The 27,117-nt window shown below is 44.9% G+C and overlaps 1 pseudogene; it reads left to right on the top strand.

Annotated features, from left to right (window-relative positions):
• Positions 1–21,677: 21,677 nt before the first annotated feature.
• LOC118705882 lies at positions 21,678–24,188 on the top strand (annotated as a pseudogene).
• The last annotated feature ends 2,929 nt before the right edge of the window (positions 24,189–27,117 follow it).

The following is a 27,117-nucleotide window of genomic DNA, read 5'->3' as shown; positions in this document are numbered from 1 at the left end:
TCTCTCTCTCCTTCTTGTTCCTTTCTCTCTAAAAATCAATTTTAAAAATCATGTTTTAAGATTTTTTTAAAACAGGGCACAGCAGGAAGGCTTATCTTTTGGGCTCGATAGGAAAACACAAAGGCTGAAGATGACGTGACAGTGAGGGAAGGAGTCATCTCTCACGTGCCTGGCTCCAGGGCAGAGTGACTGGAATGGGAGCTCAGCTGGGACTAAGCCAGAGCACCTCGTGGCCTTGCTCTGAGGCTGGAGCTTCCTCTCAGTATGGCGGCCTGGGGACCGTGGAGTTCTTATTCACTGCAGTGTGAGTGTTCCAGACAGCAATATGGAAACTGCATTGCCTTTTACAACCACCTTAGCATCACTTCTGTGTAATTGCCCAACTTTAAAACAATCCTATATAATAAAAGCCTAATATACAAATTGACAAAACAGTGGAACTACCAGTCGCTATGATGCACACTGACCACCAGGGGGCAGATGCTCAACACAGGAGCTGCCCCCAGCCCGCAGACCCCAGGCCAGCCAAGTCAGGTGCCAGTTGGGCCCTCCCCCCCACCCCATCATCCCGCCAGTAGCCCCACAGATCAGCCCTGATCACCGGCCAGGCCTAGGGACCTTACCCATGCATGAATTTCATGCACTGTGCCTCTAGTATATAAATAACACTTGATGGCCCAGTTGGCAGGGCTCAATGGTTGAGCATTGACCTATGAATCAGGAGGTCATGGTTCAATTACTGTTCAGGGCACATCCCCGGGTTGTGGGCTTGACCCCCAGTGGAGGCATGCAGGGGGCAGCCAATCAATAATTCTCTCTCATCACTGATGTTTCTATCTCTCTCTCTCTCTTCTTCTATGAAATCAATAAAAGTATTTTAAATGAATAGCACTTGAGGAAGAATGTCAGGCACTGCTTGTAGCCTCACAGGGAAGGGATTTGGGGATGAGCAGCAAAGCTTATGGTGTTTCCCCATCTCTGCCCCGACTTGGCTGGAAGCAGGCCCTAAGGTAGAGAGACTTCCCTTTCACATTTCTGGCACAGCAGAAAAGAACAGTGCACAAAGAAATTCCAAGACATCTATCAAATTATGGAGGGCAAGTGGTCAGCTATCCCATTGAGATGGGAATGAGAAAACAAAAAGGATGGGCCTGTGAGAAGAAGAAAACTGCCCTTTATACACCTGCAGTCAGTGTTCCCCTTCCTGCATTGTGGTCTCTTAGCTCAATGCCTGCATTGTGGTGTACATTTTCAAAGCAATTCAGAGTTTTCAGAGCCTCCCACTTATTTTCTCATTTAGAATTCCCAGATAGGACGCCCTGAAGCAGGTACAGAGGAACGGTGGGCTTTAATAGCTCCATTTTTCAGATGTGAGCCTGAGAGTCGAAGATGTGAAGTGGTTTGCTTGCAGGTATACTGCTCACAGGTGACAAAGCTGAAGCTCTGAGCCAGGGTGAGCATGCACTACCCATAGGGGTTCGTCTGATTGCCTTCACCAGTCTCACCATGCACACACCTCTGCATGCTACTGGACGTGTTTGAGCTATCAGTTCAAAAGTGTTGCTTATTTACATATCATTAGCTGACATTTATTGAGTATTTACTTTATTATATGTCTGATATGTTGGTAAGTATTTTTCTTATACACTCGCTTTCAGTTGCAAAGCTTGTCTGTTATGTGCCAGTTTATTCATACAAGGTGTAAAAATAGGGAATACAGTCCCTAAGATACAAAACTGTGGCAGGTCATACACAATTTTTCAAAGGCAACTCTGGTTTACACTACTTAGAATCACCGAGGAAATGGAACAGTTCAATGAAGTGGCTGTGAGGGAAGCACAAACACACACCCCTCATCTTCTCGCTCCTTTCCCACTTGACCATACGCTTTGACCCTATGTAGTTCCTCCCAAATTCATGCAATATTCTTCCTAAAAGAATCTACTGCAACACCTTAAGCATGAATGAGCATCCTGAGTAGATGAATTCAAGTAGCAAATGAAAAGGGAAAGCCTTAAATCTGGAGAAGATTAAAACATTAAAACAGATTGAAAGAAAGAAGACAACTGGTAAGATTATAAGAGCAAGAGGCCCATCAGTGACAATGCATCAAAACTTAAAGCTGTCCCCTTTTCTCTACATCCTCACCAGCACTTGTGTGCACTGCTGGAGGGAATGCAGACTGGTGCAGCCACTGTGGAGAACAGTATGGAGCTTCCTCAAAAAATTAAAAACTGAACTGCCATTTGACTTAGTGATCCCACTTCTAGGACTATATCCCAAGAACTAGAAACATCAATCAGAAAGAATATATGCACCCCTATGTTAGTGCTATTTACAATAGCCAAAATCTGGAAACTACCCAAGTGCCCATCAGTAGATGAGTGAACAAAAAAATAAATAAAACTGTGGTACATTTACACAATAGAATACTATGCAACTGTGAAAAAGGATCTTGCCTTAGCCGATTGCTCAGTGGTTACAGCATTGGCCTGCAGACTGAATGGTCTTAGATTCTATTCCAGTTAAGGGCATGCACCTCGGTTACAGGCTCAGTCCCCACCCTCATCCCCATTCAGGTGCAAGTGGGAGGCAACCAGTTGATGTGTCCCTCTCACATAAATGTTTCTGTCTCTCCCTCTCCCTTCCTAAAAAAAAAAATCAATAGGTAAAAATATGCTCCAGTGAGGATTAACAACAACAACAAAACAAGAATCTCTTTCCTTTTGAGACAGCTTGGAGGGACCTGGAGAGCATTAGTGAAGTAGGCCAGCCAGAGACAGACCAGTATCACATGACCTCTCTTATATGTGGAATCTAATGAACAAAATAAGCCAACGAATAAAACAGGTCCAGAGGCATGGAAGCCTACAACAGACTGAAGATTCTCAGAGGGAAGGAGGAGAGGGAAGGGGATGAAGAGAGGGTAGAGATTAACCGAAGAACTTATATACTTATATACATAGCCCAAGGACACTGACAATAGTGTGGTAAAGACCTGGATTGGGGAGAGAACCAGGTGGAGGGGAGCAATGGTGAAAAAATGGGGGACATCTGTAATACTCCCAATAATAAAGATAAATTAAAAAAAAAACAAAAAAAAAACTCAGAGCTGTTTAGCAGGAGGAACAGTGAGGGCTGCAGAGTCTCTGGAGCAAGTCTGAGGACACTACCAGTAACGATGCTGGTGATAATGGAGACACTGCTTTCCACGCCAAAGCTGTCGTCCGCTGGAATTGGGCCCAAGGGCACCTGCATGGACTGACGGCATGACCTGCAGTGCCAGGCCGGACAGCCGGCACTTTGTGGCCGCCCTCTCACTTGGAGCCATACCTGTAGCTTTTGGGGGGAAGGAGGGAATGGCAGACACGGAATGCTGAGTTCCTATGTGATGTTAGTGCAGGAGAAGAGCAGGACAAACAAACCCTGGCCTCTCTGGTGCCATGACACTTTGTTCTGCTCTCTCCATTCTTCCCTCCCTTCTCCATAGCTTGGGAGTTCCACGTTTCACTCTGTGGCTCCACCAGGCAAAAGCCAGGCTGGCTGCAAGAGGAAGTGCTCTATGTACCATAGTATTTTTCAAATTTATTAGGGATTTAAGATGTTTAAAACTTTTATTAGGTTTTCAAAAGAGTATTCCTTACTAGAACATACAAGTGTTGAATGTTCCACCCAATCCTATTTTTCCCATAAGCCCCATCATTTTTACTGCATGAAATTCTATAACGCCTTGGTTTTTTAGGGAGACATATATTACATTAAGGAGAAACAACTGTTTCAACTCATTTGATCCTCTTATTATCCTTACCTTGCAGGAGAAAACACTGGACCCTGGGTGTGGTTTTCATTGGACATTAAAATCCCACATCTTGGGTATCATCCCCCTTCTTTCCTCAAATACAGTGTTTGCCAAGTGGATTGCAAAGCCTTATCCTAGGACGCCATGCTGAGAAAGTCACGGATAAAGGAGCAGTTCCCTGCCACATGAAAGGAGTTACGTTGCTTAGCATCCAAGTGGAAACTGGCTTCTAATATTTAAGTCAATAGTTCACCCCAAAAAGAGTTCTCAAAAGAGGTTCTTAAGGCCAAAAGAAAGAAACAGAGGGTCTTCCAAGAAATAGATCCTTGGGGAAGGGGGTACAAGGGGAATTCCAACTGGCGATCTGAAATAACGTGGGCAGTTTTCCCAAGGTGACTGGTAACTATTGCATTACTTTCCCCAAGGTCTGCAGCAGAATAGGGATTAGAAAGACCAACCTGGGACCTTCTCTACTCCTTTTAAATATTGTGTTTCTGTTGCTTGGAATGTTCACATTTTTGCATCAGACTGTTCTCCTTGCTATATTTCACACCCCCTCTGGCCTCACATCAGAGGGACAAGGTCAGTATTTGTTTATAATGGAATAGGGGTGCGATGGTGAATAATACAGATGTATATTTTACTTGGAACCAATGCAGTTCACCTTTATTCTCTGAGCACATTCAGATTTTAAGAGAGACGGCAGTTTATATGCCTTCAAAAGAAGGCCCTCCTCGGGTATTCAAAACATACTTTTATCAAACCACAAGATCCTCTTGTTTCAAGCAAGAGGCACCTACAAAGAAAAAGACAGTTTCTGTGAGACACTTGTTGGGTTTTCGGTTTGTTTTGGATGGTTGTTATTTCTTTTGGGACACGTTTTAAAATGTTAACAGAAGAAAAAAGCAAATTATGTTGATGAAATTGGGGGGCGAGGGGTTTAAATGAATGACTTCAAATAAGCACATCTGCGTATCCTGGAAGAGCGCGTTCTCTCAAGCCCTGTTCGTTGGGCTCTTCAGAAGGATCTGGAATAAATGTTTCTACATTAAAGTAGAATGCTAAGGCTAAGATGAAGAGCATCAATTCTAAGTGAGCTTTTGAAATGGAGACAGAACAGGATCAAGCTTACAGCATACATTAGATTATCTCTCATTTGGAAATAGGCAAAAACTAAAGATACAGAACATAAAGCTTTCCATTAGATCCCCATTTTCTTTCCTTTGTGGCCACATGTGTCTGTCTAATCTTGACCACAGAATCAGCATGTTGAAAAGACTTTGAGGGTTCATCGGATCCACACCCAACCTCCTGGGAAGACCTCCCACTGAACCTCCAGACACATGGGGACTCACCCTGTTTGTAAAGACCTCCATGAAGTTTCTACAAAAAAGTGCTCACACGCCAGCTCTCCTGCCAGCAGCCTACTTGGCTTGTTGCATTTGCATTGTCCCCACCCCCCATTAATCAATCCCACCCCATCAAATAGGAACAGCAGGGTTGTCTCCACTCTCAGCATTCCAACATCTGCCCACGTGTGTGTATGTGTGTGTGTGTGTGTGTGTGTGTGTGTGTGTGTGTGTGTTGCTGCCCAGCTCCAGCCACCACGCCAGCGAAGTCCTGTTCTAATCTGTGTCAGGATCACGGCACAGGTGCAGGTCTCAGCCAGCCAAAGCCCCTCCTGTCATCCCCCACCTGGCCACCGGCAGCCCTTCAGCTTCTGAGAAGCCAACATGAGGGAGGCAAATTCCTCAATACTCGTGGGCTTTAGAGCGTTTTATTTTTTCTCAAGGAAAAACAGATTCATAGATGGTCTGTGAGGGAGGCCACATATGACACCTTATATGGAATCATTGCCTTTTTTTATTTGTGAATTGATAATTATTTAGCAGCCCCAACTCAAACTCCCAATCAAGCCTCACAGTTTGCAGAGTCAACTTCTAATGAAATTCCTAGAGCAGGGGAGTGAAATTTTTTCCTCATTAATATGAAAGAATTGGAGGTGCTAGAAATAGCCCCGGGACTAAGTAAACAGGCACTGGCCACGATGTTTCCCAGGAAATGTTTGTGGCCAGAAACTTGAATAAGGAATGAGGCACACTCAACAAGCTGGAAGGTAAAGTTTCCTCACCACTGGTTTTTATCACTCCAATGCAGAACGGCTCCTGAAAATGCCTTTTCCTCCCTGCCCCTTGGCAATGGCCTAAGCATTTCCCCATGTTGGTAGTCAAATGGCCTGAGAGAAAAACATGGGGGTTATCAGTAACATCATTAAAGCAGCCTGGATCCTGGAGGAAGAATGGGGTGATCATTGTGCCTTTCAGCGCTTAGCAAACCACCCTGGGGATGGGTGAAGGGCATACCCCATTGTGAGAGGCTGAGTCCCGTGTCATCGTCTGCCTCAGTTGCAGCAGCAGAAGCAGAGAGGCCTTGAGCTGTGTAAAGAGAAGGGATCTGGGGTTACTGGTGTGACCATCCACTCCAGTCTACCACGGCATAACCCCGAGAGAAACCCAAGACCCAGCAGGAAAGGAAGAGACTTCAGGATCAAATTCCTCTTGAGCACAGAGATCTTCAAAAGCTCAGACCCCCTCCAGCCAGGCCTATATTCCGGGGAGTTAGATAAAAACCAGCTACACCCCTACATCCAAGGCCACTTGCTTCCCCTTAACGTCCTGCTCGTTGTATGCTCTCTCTCTGAAGGCCTCACTGGAGCTGCAATCAGGTTTTGATATTTATGAACTATGAAATAACTATGAAATGTCCCCCTTCATTTATCATAATCATCTTTCAACCTCCCTTACTTGTTTCCACATTCACTGAGAAATCACATCCAAGTTCCTATGACCCCTAATAGCTCAGATGACCTTAAACTGACATGTGAATTTGGATCAAGTTAAATCGGTGCTCCCAAAGCTCGGGTCATCCTTTCTTTTGCAAGGTGATTTTCCCCAACTAAACGAGGACATTTTTTACATGGCAAACATACTGCTCACACAAACTAGCTTCATGTGACTTTTAAAGAAAGCATATAAATTACAGCATCATAAACCTTTCTCTTTTCAGGTTTGTAACTGGAGTGTCATAAATATCAGACTTGATCATCTTTGGTTCATAATCCAGATGTCACTGTCTTCCAGTTAGAACCAAACGGGTTTTAGGAAGGGTTGCAGCGCCCCCTGCTGGCTGGCTTTGCAGAATGAGTTTTTAGAAGGTGGAAGTCTGGGTACCAAGTACTTTGATGCTGAAATACCTTGTAGTTAGGAGGGGAAATGAGGTTTTGAATGCGACGTTCTTCATTTCCTCAGCAATGCACACTGCAGCAGAGAGAGGTTCACGTTTCTCCCGTTATTATTTCTAGCATTTAATGGAGCCAGCCACATTAGAATTGATGACATTTCGATGGCGTTGTTCCCCATTACTAATGGTGTGAGACAAAACTATGAGGGGGTTCAAGTCTCTCCCCTTTCTGTAATGCTCCCACTGCAGGGCAACCGGCAAGCGCCATGGGCGATCTCTGAGGTGGTCTCTCAGGAACCACAGTGGGACAAGGACAGCCCACTCGAGGTGACAGACCCTAATTCTATGCCACACAGCTTGCTATTCGAGACCCACTAAGAGCTTCAGTCTGCAAGTAAGAAACCTCTGATCATTAGACGTATGATAGATAATCAATCCTGATTTGAAAGCAGCTGTCAAGCTCAACCACCCCTAATCTTGTATTATCCCTGATTCTGTCTTTATTATTTAAAATCCATATTCCTATGGATTCAAAAAACTAAGAACTTCTTTGGGTGACTGGGGTGTACAGCATGGTATCAGGATAATCATTCGTTATTCAACAAAAATATCATGGTGTCCACAAATTATTTAGCACTTGTATTGTCCCGGCACCATGAAGACATGAGGGACAAACTGGTGGGGGGGGGGGGGACTGCCTTTAATATCGATACACTGCCTTTAATAGAGCCTGATGTCTAAGGGGCAGTGTGGGAGGAAAAATGAGCAACATACAAGTACAAATCAACCCAAAAATGAATTACAAACCCTGACAAAGGACATGAAGGAGAAGCACAGTTTCCCTGAGGAGGTGACATTAGAACTGAGACCAAGAAGAGGAGCGGGAGGGACTGAGGGTGCGGGATGAGTGAGGCTTCCAGGCAGAGCAATGAGTGTGTGAAAAGCCACGACCTGCCAGGCAGAGAGGGTCAAGCCACTGACTGTGGCCTGCCGTGAGGATCCACGCTTTCATGGCGTCGTTTGTATGAAACTGACTCCAAACAAAATGAAAAAGCCAATAAACCTTTCCCAGCCAATCACCAAATTCCTGCAACAAATTGGGTCTCAGCTTCTGTCTCAGGGAATAAGAGGGCAGTGGCCAAGCCTTCTACACAGTGGGCATCCTGCCAGTTCTGAAGTCTGGATCCTGGGAGTTCTGGACTGCTGTCCTTAAGCCCCACTTACTAGCATACTCTGAGCCACCCCCGTGCATCCTGCCGCATGTGGCTGTTTGCCTTCTGCCTTTCCAGGCTGTGAGTTCTCTGGGGGCAGAAGTGGAGTCTTTTACATCTTTGTAGTCACACCACCTTGTACAGTATTGGGTTCGTAGAAGACACTTAATCATTGTTGAACGAAAAGCCCCTTTGCTCATTTTCCCACCCGTAACAAGTATTTCAAAGCACCTCAATGGCAGTTTGCCTTTATCTAGTTTGGGTCCAATAATCCATAGAGGGTTACTATAGAACATAACATATAATTATGAGATTAGTCCCAGGACCTAGATCGGTCACATTAAAGGGCTGGTGATCTAGAAAGCCCTTCCGTTGGCATGCCTCAGGAAAGGATATTTCAGGGTTAACTGGTCTCCTACATGCTCTTGGCCCTCTCAACCAGGGGCATCTCGTTTGCTTCCTCACCACTCGCTGTCCCCTTGGGCTGCTGAGCCACAGAGGAGGGACAAGCCAGAGGATTGTTGGAGCAGTGCCTGCTTCTGGCTTCCAAAGTACTGATTCCACTTCTGTCTCTGCTCAGCCAGAGTCCCGTCTGCATGCTGCCCTGGCACCGCGGCTGTTTCCCTTCGGCTTACAGAGCCGGCTGTGCCGCCAGTAGGAACGTTTGGTTTTCTGGCCTCGTTTCCGGTCTTGTGGCCACAGCTCTGACATTAGCTTGATGTCTCCAGCCACTGCCCACGGCCAGCATCCCTGGATTCCAGGTCCTGGCATTGTAATTTATAGACTTCTCACATTTGAATTTAGTTTGGACACTAACATCTCAATTGAGATTTTATTTCTTATTTAATGCCAGCAGAAAATGGGGTTTTCACATTCTTAAGTGCTCAGAATTGTTCATCTGGCTCTACATCTAGAGGTCTTTAAAATAAAAACAAACAGCATAACATCCAGAACGTCAGCTCCTGAATTTATCATTCACCTCAGAGTCAAACATCCCCACCCCAATGAAGTTTGTTTCGCCAACAACTAGAGTTTTTCTTGGATCAATTTTGCTATAACTGTTGGATCACTTAACTTTATAACCAGAAAATTTCTTCCTCTCCTTCGAGAAGTCCACTGTTTTTGACATTCCTCTTTCTCTCCTGTCTCCATAAGTAGTGTTCAGTCAGTTTGCACAATTAGGATCAACTGACCAAAGCGATGCTATAAGCAAGGTACCCAACTACAATGAGATGGCAACATTGTCTTGTAACTGCTGTATTGTGCTTTTCACAATACTTTAAAATAAAGTATGAGCTGAAACCAATCCAAACTGTTCTCTCCAATTCGATGAATGCCAAAATTAACAAATACAGACCAAAACTGGAAGAAGAAATGGAATAATTCAAAGAAGATGGAACACCCAAATTCATCTTGAGACTGTGGGAGAACAGCTAACTCATGAATTTTAGTCATGAAATACTTAAACATTCATAAAAGTATTCATAAAAGTATAAAGGTAAAAATACTGTGATTCCTTTATGGCATAATTCAGGCACTGGGAGGTAAGTGTATTTCATTATATACACTGAGTGGCCAGATTATTATGATCTCTGAATGCATAATAATCTGGCCACTTTCTGTGTGAGTGTGTGTGTGTGTGTGTGTGTGTGTGTGTGTGTGTGTATTAGAGGCCCAGTGATTGAATTTGTGCATGTGTGGGGTCCAGCCAGCTTGGTCAGGGGAGGGGACATGGGTGGTTGGCCAGCTTGCCTGTTGGTCGAACTCCTGGTTGAGGGGACAATTTGCATATTAGCCTTTTATTATATAGGACATACACTGAAATGGCCAGATTATTATTTGTTCAGAAATCATAATAACCTGGCCACACAGTGTAGAGTATTATTATAAATAATGAAACTAATATTCATGTGTGCCTTGTGGAATTAGATTATTTTAGTATACCCATTTTGGATAACTTAAATAAATATACAATGAAAAATTTAGTTGAGATAATTATGTTAAAATGAGGTCTTTAGGGTGGGCCTAATCCAATATGTCTGGTGTTCTTATAAAAAAGGGAAATTTGAACCTAGAGACAGATAAGCATAGAGGGGAAACGACATGAAGAGAGAGGGAGAGGAAGAGGAATGTTAAAAAGCAGTGGACGTCTCGAATTAGAGGAAGAAATTGTGTGAGGCTTTTCTCTGAGCAGTCCAGGTAGCTCCCACCTTACAAGTCCACCATCTTGGAGGTTTTGTTCTTGTTGTTGTTTTTGTTACTAATACTCACTCAAGAATATTTTTTTTCCATTGATTTTTCAGAGAGAGTGGAAAGGAAGGAGGGAGGGGGAGAGAGAGGTGAGAGAGACAGCATCAATGTGAGAGAAACACATTGATTGATTGACTCCCATACACACCCCAACTGGGGCATGGAATAAACCTGCAACCCAGGTACGTGCCTTGACTGGAAATCAAACCCATGACCTGGCAGTGAGTTTGACATGCTTGCTTCAGTGTATGGGCCAAAATCTATCCACTAAGCCATACCTGCCAGGGCTATCTTGGAGTTTTTTGCTTCCAATCACAGGAAGGGAGAGGAAGAGAAAACCCATCTACTCTTAATTGCTCTGACCAGAAGTGTAATATCTTTGCTCATGTCTTCATTGACCAGACTCAATCCAACATCCCCCTCTATCCTCAGGAAGGCTAGGAAATACTCTTTTCTTGTATGCCAGGAAAAGGCAATGAATTGGTGAACATCTAGCTTGACTCTGCCATAGAAATTATTAGTGGAAATTAAAAAAAAAATCCATCAGCTACATAATAATTGCTGTTAACTGAGAGCATAGAACTGTGCTAGTCTTTAGAAAGATGTTAAAGAAAATATTTGAGTACCTTCCTTGAAAAATCAATAAAAACATATTCTTGGGCGAGGATTTTTTTTATTTATTTTTTTAACAGAGAGGAAGAGAGAGGGACAGAGAGTCAGAAACATTGATGAGAGAGAAACATCAATCAGCTGTCTCCTGCCTGCAATCAAAGTACATGCCCTTGACCAGAATCAAACCCGGCACCTTCCAGTCCACAGGCCAACGCTCTATCCACTGAGCCAAACTGGCCTCGGCAGGATTTTTTTTTTTAAGTTGAGAAGATTGTGTTAATAAATGAAGACCACCCAAATGAGAATAAGGAAAGGCTTTTGATGCAGAGCTTGCTGTAGCAAGTGAGTCAGCCACCATCACCACATTTGGCAAAGATTCAAAAGCCAGCAGACGGGTGGGAAAACTTTATTATGGAAAACAAGAGAAGGCTCCAGGTGTGCCCTGATTGGAAACTGTTGGCATAGAGGGAGTTATATGTGAGCTGACTAAAATTGGGGCATCCTATTTCATTGATTGGAGGGGTCCATATTTGATTTTCTTTGGTTGATCCTAAGTTGGAAATGAGGGCAAAATTAGGGGAGCTGTCAGTTATAAATCAAAGCCCACCTGTTTGGGCCCGTTGGTCACAGGAATTATTGTTTAGCTTCCAACATTGGTTAGTGGAGGCAGTGGTCTGGCTTCTTACAAGTCTGAGCTATGATTAGTATGTTGGCTTCCTGGACTGTTTGCTACAGACTGTGGGTCAGAGTTCTATTTTTATATATGGTCTTTCCATTGTCTGTTTGTACATTCAGTCTCTTAAAAGCTTTGAAAATAAAGATGAAGGAAAGACAGTCCATAAACAGGAATGGCATGAGAAGAGATTGTTGTGTTTTTTTAAAAAAAAAAAAAAAAAAAAAAAAAAAAAAAAAAGAGTAGGAAGAGAACAGATTCAGGTAGTTAAAGCCAATGTTTCATGTTCACTCCTTCCATTAATAAACAAACATTCATTGAGCATCCATTCCTGCCAAACAATGTGCTTGGTGCTGGTGATAGAAAGAGGGAGACATAATCCCTGCCCTCAAGCAGCTTCCAGCCTTTCGCAATAGAATCCAGCAGATGCCCTAGAGGAAATTAATTAAGTAGCTATTTCCGCAATTTTCCCAAAGATCAGGCATAACTTATACCATAGATGGGTAGAAGTTAATTCATTATATACAATGGGTACCTTAGGGCATTCGAGGTAAAATCTTACCTAGACTCCCAGTGAAGAAGGTTCTGGAAAGAAAAGATGAACATGTAAACACACAGTGAATTAAAATATAATGGTTGAGAGGCTATCCCTACTTATCCTGCTACTGCTACTCAACAATGCATGCTGCCTACCAATCAATACCACCCAATGGAGCCACTGAAATCAAGCCAAAGGCAAAAGAAGTATGTCAGAGTCAGCTACTCTTGACCTTGAGTGAGCTGACTGCTCTTGCCTGGCATTTCAAGCTACACCTTCAGAAACAGTGGCTCCCAGTGCAGCTCTCCACTATGAGGACACACACTCCTGAGGCTTAGTAGACTCATGGGAGCTAGGGAATAGTTGGAATGGAGAAAATCTCAGAAAACCGAGGCTTACAGTCACATTATCCATGAGACCAACCCATGTTTATCGGTTTATCCCACAGGAACACTGGTTCCAGCCTTTGACACTCAGATGCCCCAGTTCCCCACTTGCAGTGGGGCAGTGGCTGAACTAAACCAGTTGTCACCCAAGAGGGCTGTGGCAGCATCCAGGCATTCCAAGCTAAATTCACCTGGAGAGAGGGAAGAGTCACGCCTCAGGGCAACTGAATACGAACACCAAGTCCAGGGGCAGAATCAGAGCAAGAGTGAGGAGCAAGGGGCTCCAACCTGGCAAAGAGAAGAATAAAGCAAGAGAAGCAGATTCCCAGTGACGAGAAGCCAAGCGGTCACCTGAGTCCTGGGCCGTACCTGGACTCACAGAGTGCACGTAAGTCACCTGGCTTATCGGGCGGGCTGGAGGTTCCACGCTGGCTCAGGAAACAGGTTCCTTCAAACCTCCCTCACTGCTGTGTAGTGATACCCAGTGAGTCTGTCTGAGCTCTCTCCCTTCGACCCAGCCACATTTACCCCAAGCCTAGATTTTCATTTTTATCATATAATATTAATTGCTTAAAAAGTCCTTTATATTCACATGGGACTTATTTTACTCGTATTTGATATGTACAACTACATTACAAGTGATCACAGCAGCCATCTGTATTCCAGTTATACAGATGTGAAAACAGGCCCTGGTCACACAAGTCAGCAGCGGAATTGACTGGAGCCTGGACCTCCAGAGCCACATCTAACTCAATGTGGAGCTGGAGCTTACACGTCCTGGACAATTTCATGCTTAAAACACGAACACTAAACAAAACAATGACTTCGTCTCTTGTGTATCACATTTTGATCATGCTTTTGGTAGATGCTGGGTTGACTTCTGATCAGCATCTGAAGTGTCATTGCATGTATACTGACTAATGAATGTCATATATATCCCATGCTCTCCCCGTCCCCTCCCATTCAAACATAGCAAAGTGATTAAAGACAATGTTTGACATTCCATTTTAAAAATAGAAGAGCCTTGCCCTAACCAGTTTTGCTCAGTGGATAGAGCATTGGCCTGCAGATTGAAAGGTCCCGGGTTCGATTTAGGTCAAGGGCATGTACCTTAGTTGCAGGCACATCCCTGGTGGGGGGTGTGCAGGAAGCAGCTGATTGATGTTTCTCTCTCATCGATGTTTCAAACTCTCTATCCCTCTCCCTTCCTCTCTGTAAAAAGATGAATGTTATATATATATATATATATATATATATATATATATATATATATATATATATATATATATTTATTTTTTTTTTTTTAATAGAAGAGCTTCATCATTATAGGAAGGTCTAAGTCAAGGGCTTTCTGATATCCCATAAAGGCAAACTACAAGGGTTCCAACCAACAGACCAAATTTTTCTCCCCAAAATGTGTCACATTCACATAGAAAAAGAAAATTGTTTTTCTTTTTCTTTCAAAGGCAGAAACATAAGCATAGGCACACGTGCTCCATAAAATGCAGCCATCCCACAAAACACAAGCTAATTACATTATGTATTCAATGCTTTCTCTCTGTCAACATTGCTTTACTGCTCCTTAGCTTTGATCTCGCTTCCATTAATGTGTAGGAAAATTGGAAAGAAACAGTATGATTTTCCCCAAAGCCCAGCCCCCCCCCCCCAAACATTATTCTAGTGCATTTATTCTATTCAGTCACTTGAGGCAAAACCACTTACACACATCTATGTGGTGTTATCTGAAATACAGGTTCTTCCACTTGCCTTTCTCCTTAGTCTGTTTCAAAGACAATCCGAACATTGTCTTTAAACACTGCAAGGCCCTGAAAAGACAGGCTTTTGTAGATCCAACAAATTCTTAACAAATACCAATAGAGAGTGCTGTAGTATTTCAAAGAACACAGTTTCCGGGACTACTTCCAGATATTTCTCTCTCTCTCTCTCTCTCTCTCTCTCTCTCTCTCTCTCTCTCTCTCTCTCTCTCTCTCTCTCTCTCTCTCTCCCCAAGTGGCTTTTACAAGCACCTTGAATGTATACGTTTAACACAAATTATTTGGTACTTAATAAAGTACTGGCACATCTCAGGTTTTCACAGCACATTTTTGCCTTTATAAGGATTTTAATAACTTTTTCTCTGATATGAGTCCCAAGAACCTCTGGGTGAGCAATGCTGGCATAGGAGTGTTACATGCTAGGTGTCCAAAGTTAACAGCTATTGGAGATTTTTATTTACCTTCCTCTTCTCTTCGACTGTACTTAATGCTATTAAAGTTCTGTCTGGCAGGAGAAAAGGGTATAAAAGTGGCTACTTAAGAAAACCAATTTGGCCATTTGTGACAACAGCTGCCTGATATTGCATTTTATTTAATTGGAAAAGGGTGCAGGAAGTCTGTGGAGCATTAAAGAAACCCGAAGTTTGGAGATCACAGGAATTTTCTCTTCTATTTTTTCTAATAAAATTACCATTATTAAGTAATTTATTGAGTGTCAACAACATACGAGGCACTTTTTAAATTATCTGAAAATGGACTGATTAAGAAAAAACATTTAAACTCTTTTTGCAAGGGCTCACCGTGGCCCTTTCACAGCATGTGTTCAGCCGACAGGGTGACACTGTCATCAAGACTGTCCCTCACAAGCTGTAGAGTCAAAGCCAAGCCTCTGAACAAGCACGTAAGACCCCGCCTCCACCCTTTGGCGCTGGCTGGCTCCAAACACCCCTGCACTGTTTGGTTTTCCAAACACAACACATTCTCTGGGGCTCTCCAGGACTCGGTACCCTCTCACTTTCCTAACCTTCCCACCCACTCTTCCCCCTGCTTGGCATACCCTTCCCATCTGGTCTGCCTTGTAAGCTTTTTATTCCTTAAAATGCATCAGATGCAGCATTTCCACTTCGGAGCTCATATCAGGGACTTGAAGCTGGGATTCGAAGAGATAGATGCACAACCAAGAGACAGATGAACAGCAGCACTGTACACAATAACCAAAAGGTGGGAGCAACCCAGGGGTCCGTCAGAAGATGACTGCGGAAACAAAATGTGGTGTATAGATACAATGGAATATGATGCAGGCTTTAAAAAGAGGGAAAGTTTAAAAAATAAAAAATAAAAAGAGGGAAATTCTGACACACGCTATAACATGGCTAAACCTGGAGAGCATTATGCTAAGTGAAATAAGCTTACCACAAAGAGACAAATCCTGTTTGATTCCACTTATGTGAGGAGGAGTCAAATTCATTGAGACAGAAAGTAGAGTAGTGGTTTCCAGGGGCCGAGAGGAGGGGAGAATTGGGAGTTATTATTTAATGGACGTTCAGTTTTACAAAATGAAAAGAGTTCTGTGGATGGGTGGTGGTGATGGTAGCTCAACAATGTGAATTTCTTAGTGGTTACGATGGTAAATTTTGTTATGTGTATTTTAGCACAATTTTTTTTTAAATTAAATTAGAAAAATAAAAAATGTTTAAATCTCTAGCATCGACATCTAAGGAGGAGGGCCACACATGCCCATGACCAGGAATCACAGGCGCAGGATTCTAGACGGAGATCTGCCACCTGCAGGTAGGTTTTTGCAAGGACACAGCCACCTTGCCAAGAGGTGACTAAAAGGACATTCACACGACACGTTGAACTTCAGCTAAGAACTAAGAATATTATGTACCCGCCCATTCTAAAGAGAGGTACAGGATTATTGAGAGGGTCCCAAAACATGTTTTGCCACCTTAAGCCCATCCCCCTCCAGGATATAAAAGAAGGAGCTAAGGATTCTTTAAGACGGGTAGAGAGGACCGCTGTGAAAGGAGGTGTCAGAGGGCTGAGCATCCTCCTTCACATGCATGCGAGGTTCCCCACTCACTCACTCCAAGAGCAGGCGGCCCAGCTTCCACAGAGAGCTTGACGTGAGCCTCTGAAGTCTAGAGGATCTTCAGGCTGGTGATGGCGAGAGGGTGGGTGTGCTTCCCGTGGGGGTCAAGGGAGGAGTGAGAACCTCCAGGAGAGAATGCTGACAACAGGGAAGCCTATAGCCAGAAAGGACCTTGTGGAAGATGCCAAGACTGGAGGCAGCTGGAAGCAACCTCGTCCAAGCGGTCTTTCTGGCTGAGCTCAAAACCCCAATGGGAAGCGTCTGTGCATGTGCCCACCAGAGCAGGAGCAGAGGATGGCACCCAGCAAAGGTACAGCAGACGGTTCCGGGACTTTGGTGTGGTTCTGCCACAGGTCAATCTGAGGCTTGACCCTATAGCCGCTCCCTGCAGGTTCCCTGTGGAGAAGTGTCCAAACACTTCACAGGTGCCCCACAGCACCTGCGCACCTGTGGAGGGCCCCAACAAGCCGCCACTGACAGTCAAGTTGGACTTTTCTGCCATGGCCTCCTTCCTGTCCCCACTTCATGGTTGGGGGGCAGGGAGGGCAGATGTTGAGTGGGAGAGGAGTGTATGAGTATGAGTATGTGTGTGAGAGAGAGAGTGATGTGGAGTGTGTGCGTATGTGTGTGTGTGTGGTGGGAGGAAATGTGGGGTGGGGGAGATATGGAGTGTGGTGTGTGTGTGTGTGTGTGTGTGTGGTAATTTGAAGAGGGGGCTATGTGGAGTGAGGGGAAGTGGGGGAGGTATGTAAGTGGGGGATGTGGAGTGTGTATGTGTAAGTGGTGTATGTGTGTGCTGTGTGTGTTGGGAATATGGAGTGGCAGCCATGTGGAGAGTGGGGGGAATTCGGGGGAGGTATGTATGTGAGGGGATGTGGGGTGTGTGTGGTGTGTGTTGAGTGTGTTGGGAATGTGGAATGGGGCTATGTGGAGTATGGAGGGAGAGGGCAGTATGTATGTGTGTGTAGTGTGTGTGTGATGTGTGTGTGGTATGTAGTCTGTGGTGTGTGTGGAGTGTGGTGTGTGGTGTGTGGTGTGTGTGTGTGTGTGTGGTGTGTGGTGTGGAGTGTGTGTGTGTGTGTGTGTGGTGTGGAGTGTATGTGTGTGTGCGGAGTGTGTGTGGTGTGTGGTGTGTGTGTGGTGTGGAGTGTATGTGTGTGTGCGGAGTGTGTGGTGTGTGGTATGTAGTGTGTGGGGTGTGTGTGTGTGTGTGGTGTGTGGTGTGTGGTATGTAGTGTGTGGGGTGTGTGTGTGTGTATGTGGTGTGTGGTGTGTGTGTGTGTGGTGTGTGGTGTGGAGTGTGTGTGTGTGTGTGGTGTGGAGTGTATGTGTGTGTGCGGAGTGTGTGGTGTGTGTGTGTGTGTGGTGTGTATCGGGGGGGGTATGTGTGTGTGCGGAGTGTGTATGGGTGTACACAGCACTTTGTGCTATCCCTGCCATCGAGAGACAGCACTGAGTAAGGCATAGAAGAGGCTGGCATCACAAGCTCCTGAGCCCTTGGGCCCTGGCACCAGGAACAGGGGGATACTTGAAAGAGAAATTAAAGCTTTTGTTTAGATCAGCCAAAGCTTCCCAAAAACTTAAAAAGAGACTCTAAGTTAATATCTAAAAGTGACAGCAAAGGCTCTGGAATCTACCCAAAATATCATCCAAGGGTAGAGAAGAGAGAGCTTCACATGCACACGAGACAAAAAAGAGGTGTGAGAAGCTAAAATTATTTTGTGGTATCTACCCCTCCAAGTCCGGCTGTTACATAAATATTTTGCCATATTTTCCCCAGATCCTTCTTTTGAATAAATAAGACTTTATAGAAACTCCCTCCCTGACACCATTTACCTCCCTCCCTCCCCAGAGCACTCCCAGTCCTGAAGTTGGCATGTGTCATTCCTGCCCGTGTTTTTATATTCTCACAGTGTAATTATGTATTTGAAAGCAGATGTGGTATTTGTTTGAAATTTTGGCATGCTTGTAACTATAATTTTATGGTATACTTTGGCTTCTTATTTTAATAAAATAACAGAAGTAAAGGGACTTTTAAAATCCCCTCTCTATGTTTATGTCTCATTGGTCATAAATGAAACCCTGCAGCTCATGACATGATAATACAGAGGCGCTCAGCCTGAGAAAGTGGCTGTAATAAATTTAACAACCAGAGCAAGGTGGCGAGCGGGAAGAGGGGGAAAATCAGAGTGTAGATACAGAAGGTGTCCAGAAGAGGGCAGTGTCATCTAATAAAAAGAGTGCCCATGCCTGGTGGCTGCTTTGGATAATTTATTTGGATAATTAGCAGATAATTAACAGGGCTCTGACAGAACTTATAAGTGCTAGAGGGTAAAATTAGAAAGCACAAGCCTGATCATGTGAGTTATTTGTCCAAGGTCCGAAGCGAGTTAATGTTTACTGCTTCTGCCCATCCAGCTCAGCACTCTGGGAGGTCTGCGAGCAGCCCTGCAAATGATGCACTGGACAAAAGAAATCAGATTGGTCTAAATCAGACCATGCATAATACTTTCACTTCTTTATTTAATTTTTATTAAATTTATTGGGGTGGCACTGGTTAACAAATGGATACAGGTTTCAGGTGCACACTTCCACAGCACATCACCTGTGTGGTGTGCTCACCATCCCAAGTCAAGTCTCCTTCCATCACCATGTGTCCCCCCTATACCCTCCTCCAGCTCCCCTCACCTATTCCCCCAGGCAGTCACCACACTGCTGTCCATGTCCCTGGGTTTTTCTTATGATCCCTACTGCCAATTTTAAGCCTTCATCGTGTTCAACTGGGCGCTTCATTCATCAAGGGCCTGAGGAAAGAACCAAAGAGAAGATTTTGCAAAGTGAGAAAATTATAAAATCATGCTGAAGCAGGGGTATTTTTAACACCTCCCCCCCACAAAAAAAATAATAATAATTTCAAGTCCTACTTCTTTACCTTTGTTTTAAGTATATGTTGATAATGTTTTGTGGAGAACTTTTAAGAACAATATCAAAAGTACCTTCTATTGACCACCTTCTCGGGATAGAATTATTAGTCAGATTAGGTGGTTTTATGCTGAAGTCACACAGAATGCCCAGCACTGCAGTATGGAACACTATGGAACAGGTGTCACCCAGTAGGCACAGAGCCTACTTTTGTAAACGGTTTTATTGGAACACAGCAAGGCCCGTTTGCTTACCTATCATCTGTGGCTGCCTCTGAGCAGTGGAGTCGTTGCCACAGAGACACATGATATCTGCATTTGGGCCCCTTAGCCTGCAAAGGCTAAAGCATTTACCACCTGTTCTTTTATAGGAAACTAGAGGCCCGGTGCACAAAATTCACACACTTGGTGGGGAAGGGATCCCTCAGCCTGGACCACTGCTGTGCTTGCCAACCATGAGCCTGGCTTCTGGCTGACCACCAGGGAGTGCACTGACCACCAGGGGGCAGCTCCTGCGTTGAGTATCTGCCCCCTGGTGGTTAGTGCGTGTCATAGCGACCAATTGTTCCACCTTTGGGTCTTTTTGCATATTAGCCCTTTATTATATAGGATGCTTGCTGGCCTTTTCTATAAAGCAATGCTCCCATAAACCTTTCTATAGCAATGGCCATGTCCTGATTCTACACCATCCAATACAGTAGCCACTAGCCACATATGACTATTGAGTCCTTGGAAGACATGTGACTCAGTGGTACCATATTGGACAGCAAGTGAGGAACAGAATTTTTATGTTCATTTCAATTTGTGTTCATTGAAATGGCCATACCCAATAGCCCCTTGGCTTCCCACAGTGCTGGGACTGTGTTGTTTGCAACAAGAGGTTGTAGGATAAATTTGTTTGAGGGAAGTAGTCCATCAACCCCAGCTTTATAGCTAAGGAACTGAGATATTGGTCTTTGTGATGTCAGCAACAACTACCCTCTCCTGACTAATGCTTTCCCACAACTCTCCACTTCCTTCAGAAAGACCACAGCTCAAAAGGAAGAAGCAGGAGAACACGAGATGCCATGGGAAGTTGCACTTCACTTCTTTATCTTATACTAGAGGCCCGGTACGTACACGAAATTCATGTGTTGGGGAGCGGGGGCGGGTCCCTCAGCCCGGCCTGCGGCCTCTCACAGTTCGGGACCCCAAGGGGGATATCTGCTTGCTGGCATAGGCCTGATCCCCTAGAGATCGGACCTAAGCCTGCAGTTGGACATCTCTCCCACAGTCCGGGACCCCTCGCTCCTTACTGCCCACCTGCTCACTGCTTCTTACTGCTCAGCTCGCTGCTTCTTGGTGCTGCCGCTGCACTCTAAGCCGTGAGCCCAGCTTCTGGCTGAGCGGTGCTCCCCCTGTGAGATCGCACTGACCACCAGGGGGCAGCTCTTGCATTGAGCATCTGCCCCCTGATGGTCAGTCTGCATTACAGCGACCAGCTGTTCTGGTCATTCTGCCATAATGGTAGCGTAGGCTTTTATTATATTGATTTAGCCTTTTTCATTGGTATCAGTATCATCCAAGAACCCCTTGACTCCAGTGAGAGAACATCTCACAGTGGCCTGAGCAATCAGGCTATTTTCTTTTCTCTTTTTTTTAACAATTTTGTACAGTTTTCTACTCCTTTTCAGTGAATTCTTGGTGGTTGCAAATACTGTGCTATAGTGTGCTTGCTGCTCTTTAGTAGTGATTTCCCTGAGCTGTCAAACACCGTTCTACACTCTTTCCTGGTGTTTAGAAGTGATTTCCAAATGTTTTCTAACTATGTAACACAGTTTGCTGCTCCTTTTCAGTGAATTCCATGTGGTTTCTTTTTTTTATGTTTATTTTTTTAAGAAAAAACAATTTTAAATATAATAATGTTATAAGCAATAAACATTAACATTTCAAGAAAAACAACCTTAAATATAATAATGTTACATCTAATAAACATTAATATATCAAGGGGAAAAAGGGATTTTAAAGCCTTCCAAGCGCTCCTGAGTCCCTGGTCCCTGCGCAGGGCGACTTTGCTGGTAGTGGTTCCACCTGCGGGAAGCCCGAATCCCAGTCACGGGCTGGCTGGGCTGGGTCAAGTGGGAGTGACATTGCGAGTCGAAGCCCAAGGCGCGGATCGCCTGAGGCAGCCGGGTGCAATGAAGTGGGAGCTGGAGGCGGACCATGATTCGGAGCCTGAGCCGGAGGTGCGAGCAGAGAAAGGCCAAGTGGATTCTGAGGGCCGGAGGAGCCCTCACTGCACACACCTGGACACCGTTAACAGGAGCGGGCTGGACGTGGACTCTGAGGAACTGTGTTCCCTCTCCTCTCGCATAGCAATGCATAGACCCTCCTGGAGTGTGGCAAGTGCTTTCAGGGCCGGGGTTTGAGGTCTCAGGCCTACATTCACAGTGTCCTATTTAGCCACCATGTCTTCCTCCACCTCCACACCCTCAGCTTTCACTGCCTTCCAGACATCTACGAGCTCAGCGATTCCTCCTGGAGAGTATCACATATGTGTGGAAGCACACTTTCACAAAGCAGCCGATTGCAAACTTGGCCAAGCGAGCCAAATTGTCCTGGGCATATGATGGTGCCACTTACCTGCCAGGTATTGTGGGCCTGAATAACATCCGACTATGCCAGCTCTGTCTAATGCTCCTCCTCTTCGGAACTACTTCCTGGAAGAAGACAATTATAAGAACATCAAGCGTCCTCCCAGGAATATCATGTCCTTGTTGGCCCAGCGTTTTGGAGAGCTGATGAGAAAGCTCTGGAACCCTCGCAATTTCAAGGCACATGTCTCTCTTTCCCAATGAGATGCTTCCGGCTGTTGTCCTTTGCAGCAAGAAGACTTTCCAGATCACCAAGCAAGGGGATGGAGTAGACTGTCCTGGTTTCTGAATGCTCTGCTCTCAGCTTGGTGGGGGGGGCACACAAAGAAGAAAAAGAAAACTATAGTGACTGATGTTTCCCAGGGGTCCATGGGGATCTTCACTAAAAAGCCCCCTCATCCTGATCTGCCGGCAGAAGAAAAAGAACAGCTGCTTCATAATGATGAGTTCCACCTTTATGTGCCTCACTCTGGACCTTCCACCGCACCCCTCCTCAAGGACAAGAAGGAGCAGCTTATCCTCCCCCGGGTGCCCCTCTTCAACATCCCGGCCAAGTTCACGGGCATCGCTGAGCAGGAATGCAAGACCTACAAGAACTTTCTGAAGCGCTCCCCGCTCACCAAGCTGCCTCCATATCTAACCTTTTGTATTGAGAGATTCACGAAGAAACAATTTCTTTGTGGAGAAGAACCCAACTGTTGTCACCTGCCCTATTACGAATGTGGTTCTGAGAGGGTACCTGTCCGGGGAAGTGCAGGCCGTGCACAAGAACACCACCTACCATCTGATGGCCAACATCGTGCCCGAAGGCAAGCCCTCCGAGGGCTCCCACTGGATCGTGTGCTTCATCACGGGATGGCAAATGATATGAATTACAAGACCTCAGGTAACTGACATTCTTCCGCAGATGATCACACCATCGGAGGCTTCCATTCAGATTTCGAAGAGGCGGGATAATGATGAGACCAACCAGCAGGGGGCTTAAAGGAGCCGCCAGCCAGGGCTTTGCTTACAGGGCTTTGCTGAATATGTAATAAATTACCCCAGTGTAACTGAACATCCCTGGGCCAGCCTCGTGTCTGTGGCTGTTGGTTTACACCAGAGCCTCAGAGGACCCACCTGCCTGGGACGACTTTGGTCAGTTTATTGTAGATGGTGTTCTTTCTCCTTGCTATCTAGCTCCCATCTAGCTTCAGCAGGCCAGAACGCCTTGTTAACAGGAGGGGAAAACAAACATTAAAACCTGTAAATAATTTTTATGAGTTTATTTGAACCAAACTGTAGACATAGGCTGGGAAGCAGAACCTCAGTGAATTGAGATAATGCTCGGAAGAACAGCGAGTTACATTGCTATTTATACATTGCAATCAAAGGAGGGACACAGGTGGGTGACATGAAAGTCATTGGTGATGGATTAAGGAGGTGGCATAAAGCAAAGCGGTGGGAAACCCCTGGGATTGGATAAAAAGTAAAATGACGGACACATACTTAGGTGGGTACAGGAACAATTAACATGGCAATGAAAGAATTTGAGGTGTTGGTCCTGGCTCCCACCACATTTGGTTGTGCCCCAGGGGCTCCGGAAAAAGGGGAGTTACAAGTTACCCAGAAATCTCACAGATATGTTTTCTTCCAGGCAAAAAGGCAAATGGTCTCAGTAAAGATCTAAGTTGATCTTTGTCAGGGAAAATATCGGCCTAGGACATGACTATCCTCTATTGCCTGTTTGTAGTTAAATATCTAATTTTCAGACCCTCTTTTGTGGTTATTTTAGGTCTCTGAGTTTGCAAGACTGCCACGCAAGCCTCCCCTGAGCTTGTCAGGTTAGCATGTGGCTCCTTTCGTCCTCAGCCTTTAAAGATTATGTAATTTACTTCTGAGTAGCTACGAGTATCTGGAGGACAAGATAATTTCTTCTAAGCCTCAAAGCTTCAGGATTCTAGGAATAAGAACATGAAGCCAGTAGCATCCTTTTTTCTTCCTGGTTTGTTTTTTGTTTGTTTGTTTGTTTTTGTTTTTTGTTTTTTTTAGAAAGAATTAAATATTTTCCTGTTTCTACAAAAAAGAAAGAAAGAGAAAAAAAAGAAAGAAAAAGGATTTTAAGTATAATAATATTACCAAAACTGTACTAACATAGTATGCCATCATAAAAGTTGTAGGAAACATTAAAAATTTGCAAATAACAGGGTTATTTCTATTATATTTTAAAATGTTTGTTTTCCACTGGCTCTATTTTTGTTCATCCGTTTATGTTGTTCATTATATCCCACAAATGAGTGAAATCATGAGATATTTATCCTTCTTTGACTGGCTAATTTCACTTAGCATGCTGCTCACCAGATTCATCTTTGCTGTTGCAAATGGTAAGAGTTCCTTCTTGTTTACAGCAGTGTAATATTCCATTGTGTAGACGTACCACAGTTTTCTAATCCACTCATCTGCTGATGGGCACTTAGGCTGTTTCCAAATCTTAGCTATTGGAAATGGTGCTGCTACAGGCTATTTGCTCACGTGATAAGCAGTCTGGAAGCAGACAGCTCCCGAATTGGCCCCACACTTCCACGGTGTCTAAGCCTGTGTCTCTATACTCCCTGGAACTTTCTCTCTTGGTTGTGAAATGGCTGCTCACACATTTAAGGCAAAAAGAATTGAGAATAGGAGTTTCACCTGACACATCAGAAAAGTAAAAGATTTCCCAGAAGACATTCTGGTTGCAAGCCCTCGTCTTACTGGTGGCTGAGGAGAGCCAGCACTGGGGCCCAGGCCCACCAGAGCTCAAAGGCAGGTGAGGAAGTGGGAACACAGCCCTGCCCTGAGTGGCTTCATCAGTAACGGATGTCACCTAGGCCTGGGCAGTGGCATTGGCTTATGGAGAGGGGATGGATTTGAGGTGGACAATTAAAGTTTCTCCCAACTATTTTATGGCTTGGGCCCATGGTGTTCTCCTGGTGTCCGTTTTCCAGGATCTCATGATTAGGTTGCACCTTTGTATTTAGTCCTTATTTAAGAATCGTTTGTTGACTGCCTGTTGAATGTCAGAATTTGGACCAGACAGCAGGAAAGGGCAGAAGATAAGGTTGGACATGCTGGCCCGGAATGCGAAAGGTCTCTGTAAAAGTACAAATGGAACGTTTTGCGAAATAACGATGTGTCTCAAATACGCCACAGATTTACATGTTTACTTAGGAGCCTCGGTACATTTAACCTGCAGGTGCTTCTGGCGTGCTCTGTTTTGCTGCACATCCATAAACACAGTTCTGCTGGATGATTATTTTGACTATTTTTAAATCTCCTAGTAAATACAAATGTCAGTGATTTCACGTGTAAGAAATGTGCTAGGGCTTTGTTATTTTTCTACCTAAATTATCCCATTCTGCTGGGGTGGCAGAAACTGTGTCTCAGTGACTTTGTGGTTCTCTGGGGTTGTGCTGGAGCCCAGGGAGGGGAAAGCACATTCTGAAAGAGGGGAATAGTCCTGTTATTGACGGCATCTGGACACACTAGTGACTATTTATTTTTTTTAATATATTTTATTGATATTTTTACAGGGAGGAAGGGAGAGGGATAGAGAGTTAGAAACATCGATGAGAGAGAAACGTGAATCAGCTGCCTCCTGCACACCTCCCACTGGGGATGTGCCCGCAACCGAGGCGCATGCCAAACCTGGGAACCTTCAGTCCGCAGACTGAGCCAAACCAGTTTTGGCATACCAGCGACCATTAAGGCCAGATCCCATCAGCCACATCCCTCCTTCCCAGCCTTGTGGTCCTTGCAGGACGACGCATGTGCAAGTGACTCTGTGAGGCTGCTAAGACCCCTCCCGGCTCTGACAGGGGCTCTGAAGTCCTGTGCCTCCGTGGGCTCTGGCAGCAGGAGTGCAGTAGGAGTACAGCGCCCTCCCCATATCCGTGAACCCTGCTGTTCAAACTACGCAAATGAAAACTCCGCAGGAGGGCGGGCACCAGGCCACTTCCTGTGAACCCACCTGTGTCTGTGTTCTCCAGGCTTCCGTGTCTGTTCTGCTCTTTTGGAAACTTCCAGCCAGTTATCTGTTGCTGTGAGTTTCCCTACATCTGTTTTTATTTCCTATTTTTCCCTCAAGTATTTCCATCCTGAATCATTCACATTTCCCCAAACCAGAGCCACCCCCGAAAGAGCCAGAATGAACTATGGGAATGTGGGGGAATGTACCCAGAAAGGAGAAAGAGGAGAAGACACTTATGTGTCAACCTTCCTCTCTCCTCCCCGTGAGGCCTGCCTCCCCACCAAAGCATTGTGCCCCTCCCTCCAGCTCCACCTGGACTTGTGAAATTCCGCTTTCCCTTTATTTTTATTTTTTAATATATTGTATTGATTTTTTACAGAGAGAAAGGGAGAGGAATAGAGAGCTAAAAACATCGACCAGCTGCCTCTTGCACACCCCCTACTGGGGATGTGCCCACAACCAATGTACATGCTCTTGACTGGAATCGAACCTCGGACCTTTCAGTCCGCAGACCAACGCTCTATCCACTGAGCCAAACCGATTTTGGCCTGCTTTCCCTTTAAATGATCCTCCAACTTCATCTGAAAATAACTGATGTGAATATACACAATGAGTTGTGGATGAAGCACATGCTAAGTTAAGGGGCAGATGAATTAATGAATTACGTCTTGGAGGATAAAGGGGTGGCAGATTGAGGAGCTGGAGGGAAGCCCCCAGAGATGACAGCGGACAGCCTCCGGCAGGCAAGGAGTTGGCCCTCGGCCTATCAGTATTTAAAGAATTGTGAGTATTCACATACTCACATAGGGTCATCCTCATTCGCATCAGTTGTGTTCTTTCAAGTCTCTGCAAACACTGAATGAACAGTTACTGAACCATGCATTGCTCAAAGGGGGGGAAATATAGGGGTAGGCCCCTGCAACCCTCTGGTCGCATTTTCATGGGTCACTCGAGACTTAACCTCTTTTGATCTGTGTTTCTGTTTAGAGACACATTATT

This window comes from Pipistrellus kuhlii, unplaced genomic scaffold (genome assembly GCF_014108245.1).
Source record: "Pipistrellus kuhlii isolate mPipKuh1 unplaced genomic scaffold, mPipKuh1.p scaffold_m20_p_5, whole genome shotgun sequence".
In the NCBI taxonomy this organism is placed as follows: domain Eukaryota; kingdom Metazoa; phylum Chordata; class Mammalia; order Chiroptera; family Vespertilionidae; genus Pipistrellus; species Pipistrellus kuhlii.
The sequence above is the reverse complement of the archived record's forward strand: the minus strand, read 5'-3'. Positions and strand labels throughout refer to the sequence as shown.